Consider the following 12,079-nt stretch of genomic DNA (forward strand, 5'->3'; position numbering starts at 1 on the left):
CACACACACACACACACACCGCAGGGTGGTATTTCAGGGCGCGTTCTCAGAGCATGCGCAGAACAGCTGGCAGGCAAATTCACAGTCATTTCCAACCTCTCCTTGTCCCAGTCTGTAATCCCCACATGATTTAAGATGACCACAATCATCCCTGTTCCCAAGAACTCTAAGGCTTCATGCCAATGACTACCACCCTCTAGTACTCACATATGTAATCATGAAGTGCTTTGAGAGGCTGGTTATGACACACATCAATTCCATAACCCTAGACACCCTAGACCCACTCCAATTTGCATACCACCCCAATAGATTCATAGACGAAATCTGTTCATTGACTACAGCTCAGCGTTAAACACCATTGTCGTGACCAAGCTTAGGACCATGAGACTGAACACCTTCCTCTGCAACTGCATCCTGGACTTCCTGACAGGCCGACCCCAGGGTACGCAACATCACCTCCACCACATCGACCCTCAACACTGAGGCCCCACAGGGGTGTGTTCTTAGTCCCCTCCTGTACTCCCTGTTCACCCACGACTGTGTGGCCACGCACGCCTCCAACTCCATCATCAAGTTTGCTGATTACACAACAATGGTAGGCATCCTCGGTGTCCAAATCACTAAGGACATAAATGGACTACACACTCGCACAGTCGTGAAGAAGGCGTGACAGTGCCTCTTCCCCATCAGGAGGTTGAAAAGGTTTGGCATGGGCCCTTAAATCCTCAAAAAGTTGTACAGTTGCACCACTGAGACCATTTTCAATGGTTGCATCACTGCTTGGTATGGCAACAGCACCGCCCTCGATCCCATGGCACCACAGTGGGTGGTGAGGGACAGCCTAGTACATCACTGGAGCTGAGCTCCCTGCCATCCAGGACCTCTATATTAGGTGGTGTGAAAGGAAGGCGAGGAAAATCCTGAAAAGATTCCAGCCACCCAAGCCATACCGGTGCATCAAGTCTGACACCAACAGTATCCTGAACAGCTTCTATCCCCAAGCCATAAGACTGATAAATAGCAAACAAAATGGATAAACAGACAATCGGAGTTGACGCACGCACATGCACACTGACACGCCCACACCCATAATTTGCTCACATACACATAACATGCACACACATTTATACTGACTCACCACACACACAATCATCATATACACTGCTGCTACTCTGTTTATGATATATCCTTATGCCTAGTCACCTTACCCCTATACCTCTATCACTCCAGTATCCCTGCACATTGTAAATATGGTACTGAAACTGACCCTGTATATAGTACGCTTTCTTACTATCTCGTGCTCTTCTTATTTTCATACCTTGTGTGTTTTTGTACTACCTTTTGTTATTTGTAGTACTACATTGATATCAATTACTGCATTGTTGGGTTTAAACCTTGCAAAAAAGCCATTTCACTGCACTTGTGCACGTGACATTAAAACTTAACACACACACAGGTCTGTACAGTAGCGGTGTCCTGCAGACAGGACACTGCTGCTGTGCTATAACGAAGGAAATGAGGAACAGAGTCTGCAGTGACGGTACAAACAATGCACGGCTCAGTGCATGCGTGTGTGACTATGCGGTGAGGAAGCAGAGACACGCACAGTAAGATGTAAGAGGAGAGCTCAGTCATTCTCAGCCTCCAGACATTCCCGTGAGGTTAGGGTGTTGAGAAGACAGGTCGCCTGAGGCGTTGTGGACAGATATTTGAAACCGTGAAAACATTACATGGGGCCCGTCACGCCAAAGTGTCCACCACAGCGTCACAACGGGATTCGAGCTGTTTAGCGTCCAGTGCTATATGAACAGTGTGATGCGCTAACGCTTCTAATTCGGAAGACCATTACAGCCAAAAATGATGTTCTTTTCATCCCCGCTATGTAAACAAGGCTGATTTCCGCGACAAAATTGTCACTTGGGACACGCTGATGCTCCTTGACTGGCTCTCTGGCTATGGGCCTGAATGCTACAGCACATATCCATTAAAAGCTCTGGTGTTCATGGATCATTCACTGCATTCCCTGGGCCATACGCTCAGGCTGCTTTTTGAAACGCCACCCGATTCTGTAGATGGTGCTCTACTTTTGACCAGGGGCTCTGGTCAAAAGTAGAGCACTTTAGAGAATAGAGTGCCATTACGAATGTGCCCTCTGCCTGGACGGGTCCCGCACTAAGTTACTAGACTGGGTGCTCTTTTCATATCCAACTTGTGTACTGTAGGCCTAGTGTAACAAGTTGGATGTGCTTTCAGTCATTCAACCTAATTACAGTGTGTCTGGAATGCAACAAAAATATCTGTCTAATGGGGTCACAACAAGGAAGATAAACAGTGTTTGCATACCAACCAGAGATAATGAGAGGGGGAGGAGAGAGGGAGAAAGAGAGGGGGTGGAGAGAGAGCGCGAGCAAGAGAAAGATAGATACACCCCTGTTTTTTTGTACACCAGCTTCCAAAGAAGCCGAAACCGTCAAATGAAAACCAACACTGTATGCTACCTGTGTTAGCTGTGGAAAGACATTGCTGAAAACTAACTGTCAAAATATAAGACAATTGAAGACTTCAATTAACTATCTAAACTGAAGACCATAATAAGCGGACAAGCTGAAATCAGGTGTCAGTGATGCGCTGGAACAAAAGCAAGACCACCTAGCCACCTGGCTGCAGACCTCCTGTGTCCAGAGCGACACACAGAGCAGAGCAGGGGCCCTCCTGGGGCCAAAGTACCAGGACCTCAGAATAGCTCCCTCCCTCTCCATCTGCTTGTCTCCTCCCTCTGACTTTATCCCTACTTACCCTCTCTCTTTGCAGTTTTCCCTTCTCTCGCTCTCTTTGTATGTGTACAGCTGTGTCTTAGTCCTAGCCTCCCAAATCTCATGGTTTCCTGCCACACACACACACACACACACACACACAAGGGAATTGAGTTTTTGGTATTATTTTTAGGACCAGAAAACAGAGAGAGAGAAAAAGCAAGAAGAAGAAAAGAGAACCTGAATGTGGCCAAGCTGACATTCAACCTTTTTATAGTCGACCACACATGCAAGCTGCCACACACACACACACATCTTTGACTCATGTCCTTGTTTCCACTGCGAGTGCACAAGGCCCTAAACTCAACCGCTCTGTAACCAATACCTATCAACACACGCCCTCCTACATTATGTTACATGCTTACTTTCGCGTATCACTGATAGGGGACAGTATATGGGACATATAGAACAGTGCAATAAAAAGGTGTGGTTTGGGGTTTTCAGTTATTCAAACAGTCACCGTGTGTTTTTTGGGCAAACAAACGAGAAACGCACAGGTATGAAGTAAGAAGAGATTGACTTTGCCAGAAATACACTTCACTCCCTTCAGTGTTGAATTGATTGGTGTAATAACATGGTTAGACCTATTATAGCTAATATTATTATATTAAACATGTGGAGCTTTTTTCTAGACGATTGGCCTTTATTGGTTTTGGCCACATCAACCACCTGCTCACACCACTGGTTCACATTGTGTCATTTCCTGATAACTGATTTTTTATAATACAAAATATACACATCCAAATGATAAAAATACAGATGCATACAAACATACAAAACATCACCCCTACCCGGACCCACATGCTCACACCCCCCATCTCCAGCGCCCGTATCACTCGCCACCACATGGCCTCAAACTGCACCATCAGTTTCTCTCCGTCGCCCACACACTTTCAGCATTTCGATAATAAAACATTTGACCTTTCCATTGCGTTAACACTGGAGGATTGGTTGGTTTACAGTTAAAGTCAAAATGATGTGAAGACGATTGACGAGAAAAGTTTCGTCCAACCCATCGGGTATCTCAGTGCGCCCTCACATGTCTTGAGTACAAAAAAAAGTACATTTACATTGTAATACATCAATGTGTTATTTCCATTTCCTGTCACTTCACTGAATACAATCATCTGCTTAGTTGGCTGTACAGTATATGAAGACCTACTGCTACATTTGGAAAGGTTGAAATTGCTCTGGCGTAGGTGTTCTCAGCCAGTGTGCTATGTAGGCCTATATGAAAAGGATGCAAATGACATGGTTCCATTGCATTCAGCTCCAGACAATAGTAGATATGTTAATATGTTTCAGAATGATATAGGCTGGCTACACATAGGCACAAAGATCCTCCTTGTCATGGTTGATTACACACATTGTATGATTTTGTGTTTGTTTTTCCACTTTCTTCAGGCCGAGCAACTTTAAAATGTCTCCCATTTGACTTCAGAATGATGAGATGGTCTTTCAAATGTATGACATCTACTTCCCTACAAAACCCCAAACCATAACAGTGGTGTGACTATGTTACAGCATTGCCCACTTGTGCCTGCTTGTATTCAAACAGCTGTCTAGTGGTTGAAGGGCGCAGCCTCAACCTTGTTACAGTGGATTAGTGGGAGTACCGCCTCGGCTGAAGTATGCATCACTATTTCCATCAGACATAGCAGCACAGCACACTTGGTCTGTGTACCAAATGGCAACCTACTCCTTAAATGGGTGATTCTACAGAAGTGCTGCAAATTGCAGTCCCAACTCCAAAGAAAGACTTTTTAAAAAACAGTTAAGTCTCCAAACTTAGGACATTTATTCACATCATGATATGCTCTAATTTAATCCAAGGCAATAAGAAACATTTTTTAATTAATGTAGTACAAATGTATTGTTTATAGAGCTATTTTTTATTGAGAGGTGGCTGTCCCAAACTCTGACTCCCAAACTTCTACTTATTTTTGTATTTTTTTAATTGAATAGAACATCTTGAGTTGTTCTAATATTACTATCATTGTGTCCCCTAAATTAATTTAGCGGGACGCCACTGCTAAATCTTTGCCGCCACTCCAAAATATATGATTAAAAAAGAAATAGGGATGGTAAAACATTTTCAGTGTAAACTTAAACAACTAAAACCAGATAAAGTATGTAGAAAAGATAATGGAGCTATATACTGATAAGATCATCTTTGAGAACTAACAACCAAAAAAATAGACTCAGGGAGAATCTAACATTAAAAAAAATAGCATTGATTTTGTTATAATGTTTGAGTTACTCAGATAGCATAAGAACACAGCATTAGCACTGGCAAAATGTGTAGAATTGCAGGAAATTAGCTTTAAACTACAAATGTACTCTCAGCTCCATGACAGAATGTGTAGAATTGCAGGAAACTAGCTTTAAAACTCTAAAATGTTCTCTCAGTCCCATGCCAAAATGTGTAAAATTGCAGGAAATTAGCTTTTAAAAAAACTCAATCTGAGGAGAGGAGGGCTGCAGCATTGGCCACGCCCACTACCCCCCACCCACGCTAACTTTACCAACTATGCAAAAAAAATCCTAGGGGAAACACTGAGCACTATTACATTGAAAGATACTGATCTAATTTGTAATTTTTTACACTTTTTTCAACACCTTGCCCTAAAAAAAAAAGCTGTCCCACCTTTTGATGTCAATACCGAAACACAGTTGAAGTCGGAAATGTACATACACCTTAGACAAATACATTTAAACTCAGTTTAACAATTCCTGACATTTAATTCTAGTAAAAATTCCCTGTTTTAGGTCAGTTAGAATCACCACTTTATTTTAAGAATCTGAAATGTCAGAATAATAGTAGAGAGAATGATTTATTTCAGCTTTTATTTCTTTCATCGCATTCCCAATGTGTCAGAAGTTTACATACACTCAATTAGCATTTGGTAGCATTGCCTTTAAATTGTTTAACTTGGGTCAAACGTTTTGGGTAGCCTTCTACAAGCTTCCCACAATAAGTTGGGTGAATTTTGTCCCATTCCTCCTGACAGAGCTGGTGTAACTGAGTCAGGTTTGTAGGCCTCCTTGCTCGCACATGCTTTTTCAGTTCTGCCCACAAATTTTCTATAGGATTGAGGTCAGGGCTTTCTGATGGCCACTCCAATACCTTGACTTTGTTGTCCTTAAGCCATTTTGCCACAACTTTGGAAGTATGCTTGGGGTCATGGTCCATTTGGAAGACCCATTTGCGCCCAAGCTTTAACTTCCTGACTGATGTCTTGAGATGTTGCTTCAATATATCCACATAATTTTGCTTCCTCATGATGCCATCTATTTTGTGAAGTGCACCTGTCCCTCCTGCAGCAAAGCACTCCCACAACATGATGCTGCCACCCCCGTGCTTCACGGTTGGGATGGTGTTCTTCGGCTTGCAAGCATCCCCCTTTTTCCTCCAATCATAACGATGGTCATTATTACCAAACAGTTATATTTTTGTTTCATCAGACCAGAGGATATTTCTCCAAAAAGTACAATCTTTGTCCCCATGTGCACTTGCAAACTGTAGTCTGGCTTTTTTATGGCGGTTTTGGAGCAGTGGCTTCTTCCTTGCTGAGCAGCCTTTCAGGTTATGTCGACATAGGACTCGTTTTACTGTGGATATAGCTACTTTTGTACCTGTTTCCTCCAGCATCTTCCCAAGGTCCTTTGCTATTGTTCAGGGATTGGTTTGCACTTTTCGCACCAAAGTACGTCCATCTCTAGAAGACAGAGCGTATCTCCTTCCTGAGCGGTATGACGGCTGTGTGGTTCCATGGTGTTTATACTTGCGTACTATTGTTTGTACAGATGAACATGGTACCTTCAGGCGTTTGGAAATTGCTCCCAAGGATGAACCAGACTTGTGGAGGTCTACAATTTTTTTTCTGAGGTCTTGGCTGATTTCTTTTGATTGTCAAGCAAAGAGGCACTGAGTTTGAAGGTAGGCCTTGAAATACATCCACAGGTACACCTTCAATTGACTCAAATGATGTCAATTAGCCTATCAGAAGCTTCTAAAGTTATGACATAATTTTCTGGAATTTTCCAAGCTGTTTAAAGGTACAGTCAACTTAGTGTATATAAACTTCTGACCCACTGGAATTGTGATACAGTAAATTATAAGTGAAATCATCTACTAATTATTTGTGTCATGCACAAAGTAGATGTCCTAACAGACTTGACAAAACTATAGGTTTGTTAACAAGAAATTTGTGGAGTGGTTGAAAAATGAGTTTGAATGAAACTTCCGACTTCAACTGTACATAAAAAATACTGTAGAATGAATGTGCCTTAAGCCACACCCCTATCACCAGGGGATGGGGATTGCACCCCTCTCCAGCATGGCCACATGGTGAGTAGTCTGTCTGCAAACATTTTGGAGAAAATGAGTAAGCAAGTTGGTATATCTTCATGTATTTTTCAAACTACGGTTTTGGGATTTAAATATATGTTTCCTAGGACATACATCTGTCCAAATTAAAGATAGCCAGCCATATGTTAGCTATTGGGATTCTTTAAAGTCCAAAATACATTTTTTTAAATTGTCCAAACCGGAACGGTCAAAATTGAAACAATAGTCACCATAGAAATATATATAGGTCTCATCTTTGTATCTGTGCCATTATGGCGTCTGTGACAGCAAGTTGCATGCGCCGTGCTCTACCAACTGAGCTACAGAGAACCACCATGTGGGTTGTGGACAAGTGCACACTACAGGAAAAAGTATAGACTATTGAGATGCATATTCAGCAGGGGGGCTGAAACCGCCCAAGAGCCCAAATATTGGCCACAACATAGACATCTATAATGTACTGTACTGTAATGCAGCAGTTCTCATCTGATCAGTCACAACCCACATTTTTTAATGATTTTTGAGTGGGTAGCGGGTGTCTAAAAAATAAATGTTCATGAAAAAAATACTCCAGTCTAAACTGAAATGACTAAAACCAGGTAGAAAGTATTTAGAAATATCAAGAAAAATTGTTAAGGGATGAAGTTAGTTAAAAAAATATATATATATTTTTTTAACTAACTTCATCCCTGAACAATTTTTCTTTTATCCCAGTATTTTCAATGTAGAGCTATTAACGCTATTTAGCAGATCTAGTTGATCTTGTGGTCTCAAACCAGTGAGCTTATTCATATTCTTAAATCAAGAATATGGGCAAAATGTAATTATAAACAATGGAAAAGGTGGGAATGTTGTTCCCTTGTCATAATTGTCACATTTACTGTCAATATAGCACTAAAAATAGTTTTCCAGATTGCATTTTGGCCGATTTGTTTTTTTATGCGAATATTGGGTTGCGACAGACAACCTGGTCAAATTGGGTCCCGATGCAAAAAAAGTAAAGCATGGTGGTGGCAGCATAATGCTGTGGGGATGTTTTTCATCAGCAGGGACTGGGAAACTGGTCAGAATTGAAGGAATTAAAAATACAGGGAAATTCTTGAGGGAAACCTGTTTCAGTCTTCCAGAGATTTGAAACTGGGACGGGAGGTTCACCTTCCAGCAGGACAATGACCCTAAGCATACTGCTAAAGCAACACTCGAGTGGTTTGAGGGGAAACATTGAAATGTCTTGGAATGGCCTAGTCAAAGCCCAGACCTCAATCCAATTGAAAATCTGTGGTATGACTTAAAAGATTGCTGTACACCAGCAGAACCCATCCAACTTGAAGGAGCTGGAGCAGTTTTGCCTTGAAGAATGGGCAAAAATCCCAGTGGCTAGATGTGCCAAGCTTATAGAGACATACCCCAAGAGACTTGCAGCTGTAATTGCTGCAAAAGGTGGCTCTACAAAGTATTGACTTTGGGGGGGTGAATAGTTATGCACGCTCAAGTTCTCTGTTTTTTCTGTCCTATTTATTGTTTGTTTCTCCTTAAAAAATATTTTGTATCTTCAAAGTGGTTGGCATGTTGTGTAAATCAAACGATAAACACTCCCCCCCCAAAAATCTCTTAATTCCAGGTTGTTTGGCAACAAAATAGTACAAATGCCAAAGGGGTGAATACTTTCACAAGCCACTGTATTGTACAGGTGTTTCTACCTGGGATATGTTGGAAGACATGTGCACTGAAAGTTTGGGAAAAATGGGATGCGAATTAGCTTTTTTTTAACCACCAATTTTCACCACTTCTGTAGAATGACCCATATACAGATGTGGGATCTTAATTTGATTACCCTGTAATGCTGAGCGATTGGCTTTTTGGAGGTCAGTTTAGTTTCGGCTCGATTATTAATATATATCGATTATTAATATATATATATATATATATATATATATATATATATATATTTTTTTTTTTCCCATTTTGGTTTGGATTATTTTGGTTGAATGCATGACACAGAATAAAACAATGAATAAAAGTCCCATGATGGTAGTGACTGCCCATTACTGCTTATCACGTATTAACCATATTTTATTCACATTACTTGACAAAAATATTTCAGTTGTGAATATTACATTTGATGACAATTATTTCTTTAATCTCATCTCTATAGAGCTGCCGTCTATGCTGTCTAACAAAAATCACTATTTTGTAGTTCTTCAAAGTAAATAAGGCATACTTTTGACTGCTGAATATCAACTATCAAATCACTTGGATCATGTACTGCATATTCAGGTCGAGTTACCTCGCGAAGCTACAGCTGCTCTCTATATCCCTCACGATTATGCACTCTTGGACAGTACAGTGAAGCACAGTATAGTACAGTAAAGAAAAGTAGAGTATAGTTAAGTACAGTAGAGTGCAGTACACTAGAGTACAGTATAATGTACTGAACTCTACTGTGATGTGCCATACTGTGATGTCCAAACTTGTGAAATATAGACGTCTATGATTGGTTCAGATTTGGTCTTTTACTGAGCAACCCAAATTTGGTCTTGTTTCGGGGCTGAGCTCATTAGAATAATAGCCAATGTGTAGAATAATACCCATATATGCAAAGGATGATATTGCATATTTCTACCTTTGTGTACCTATTCAGGATGCATCACCTTGTATAAAATGACGTTCATATCCATAATTAATCATGTATGTTTAGTACTGAAAGGGGGACCTATGATTTCATTCCGTTACTGGGTGTAAATCCACTTCACTGACAGTGTAGTTCAATAACCAAAATAGATTTTCTCAAAGTCAAGGTGTCATGTCACAGCTGAAACCGCATTCTTTCTGCAGACATCTTTGAATCTTAATTCTGAGCAGATAATTAACCGTTTTTGGAAAACGCGAGGGAGATTTTACCGTAATACTGTTCCCAAACGTTGCATCTGCACAGTTCTCCAAGTAAACGTGTTTTTGTGAAGATGTATGTGTAAATTGCTCCAACGTAGTCCTTGTGCATAGAGTTGTATGATTTGTTAAACTTTGAAATCAATGGTTTTTGTTTGGCATAAAGTGACAAATCTGAAAGTCTCAGCGTAATTCCGTTCTCGTGGAATTGCCCATTGTCGATCAGGTTTAGCGGGTTGTTTTTGAACGTGATAGATTTACAGGCTACTGCTACATAGCAGTTTGTATTTTAACAACAATAACAGACAGTGACACATTGAGGACAGTTCAGCATTCCACACAACCATAATACTTCCCTGATATGACGAGAAACACATAGGCCTAAATATCATGTGCGACAGTAACATTGTATAAAGTAACTTTGATTCTAACAACGTCCTGATACACAGTATCAAAAAGTGTAACATCGAATGAAGTCGGCTACTGTAAAATTGGCTATGTCGGCTATATTTACATTCGGGGTGCGTGCAATGTCCCTCGCGCTCTACGTGTTCGTGCGAAGCTACGTTGTATCCTAACATCGAATGCTAACACAATAAAGAACCTTTCGGAATACTTACATGTTTCTGTTCTTTCCGAATGCTATAGGCAGCTTGAGAGATCTTTTTGGATAAACCGAAAGGAGTTTCAGCACGTCTCTCCCACCACGTATATTTCATCTGTGTGAAGCTAGCCACAATAAGGATAAGCCACAATAGAGGAATTTGCGGTTCGCCTTCAAAATAAAATCCCCCCCATTGAAAGTGATTCAAACGGATGCAAATAGTGGAATCATGCCATATTTGCAATAGATAATGCTAAACAAGGTCTGAATGTTGTTATATAAATGCAACCAAGGACAACTAATTCAACACTAAAAAAATCGCACTGTGGATGTATTAGACTTTAGAATTGCATTGGGGCATGCTTATATGCTTATATGCACTGTACAGCATAACCTATGGATGTTGCACCCACGGAATGGGTTATCAGCCTACTCGGTGACAGACCGACCACAACTATGAAGGGTTTTCACAAATATTTGTGTCGTAGCACATATTGCTGGACTTTGAAATCGGAGTGAAATGAGCCACATTAAGTCACCAGTCAACCTACTATGTACTAAACATTCATATTGTATATTTTGTTGAATTGTTGAATTTATATAAGATCATAATGTTTAACATTATCTAGCCCAAATATGGCATAATTCCCACTATTTCTATCATTTTGAAATCACTTTCAATGGGGGACTTTTATTCTATATTGTGGTTAGCTTCACACAGGTGTATATTTCCTTCCTATCCCAACGATTTGGGAATAGGTGGAGGGTGGAGGGTGGGCAGGTGGGATGTGTAGAGGAGAGCTTACAGTTTTTATGGTCAGAGTAGGCTAGTTTTCATATTTTTATGCAGCAGGCCAACCTTTATTTCAGGCTGTATCACAACCGGTCATGTTTGGGAGTCCCATAGGTGTAGGCCGTCATTGTAAATAAGAATTTGTTCTTAACTGACTTGCCTAGTTAAATAAAGGTTACATTTAAAAAATAAAGATAAAAACTTTCTGAGGCCACATATTCAATTTCCCCACCTTAGTTCATATGTTTCAAACATATAATGAGACAGATTCATTCAAACCTATCATATTTTTGCCTATTATGTTCCCTTCTATTCTATTTAATTTGGTTTCTGTCTATTCTATTCTACTCCCTTCGGATCCGTGCTATTCTATTCTGCTCTCTGAAAAGCCACTAAGGTCCTTTGCCAGCAGAATTCAAACCTATCAAAGACTTTTATATCCCCTCTAACTCACCAAAATAAAACTATTTCACATAGCCTCCCAGTAAAAAGGATGCATACTTCAAATCAAATCAAATGTTATCGGTCGCATACACATATTTAGCAGATGTTATTGTGGGTGTAGCGAAATGCTAACAATCAAAACAAATCTAAAAATTAAACGAATGGAATTAAGAAATATATATTTA

The 12,079-nt window shown here is 40.4% G+C and overlaps 1 protein-coding gene across 7 annotated transcripts in view; it reads right to left on the reverse strand.

Moving 5' to 3' along the window:
• Window positions 1-10,808, reverse strand: part of pkha1 (Pleckstrin homology domain-containing family A member 1) — a 29,653-nt gene extending 18,845 nt beyond the window's left edge. For 4 of the 7 annotated variants that reach the window (XM_014178871.3, XM_014178870.3, XM_014178875.3 and 1 more), the window contains exon 1: window positions 10,674-10,808. The gene's annotated coding sequence lies outside the window, so the exon portion shown is untranslated. 7 annotated transcript variants of the gene reach the window in all.
• Between the last annotated feature and the right edge of the window lie 1,271 nt (window positions 10,809-12,079).

Source organism: Salmo salar, chromosome 28 (assembly GCF_965601325.2).
Source record: "Salmo salar chromosome 28, fSalSal1, whole genome shotgun sequence".
NCBI classification, from domain to species: Eukaryota; Metazoa; Chordata; class Actinopteri; order Salmoniformes; family Salmonidae; genus Salmo; species Salmo salar.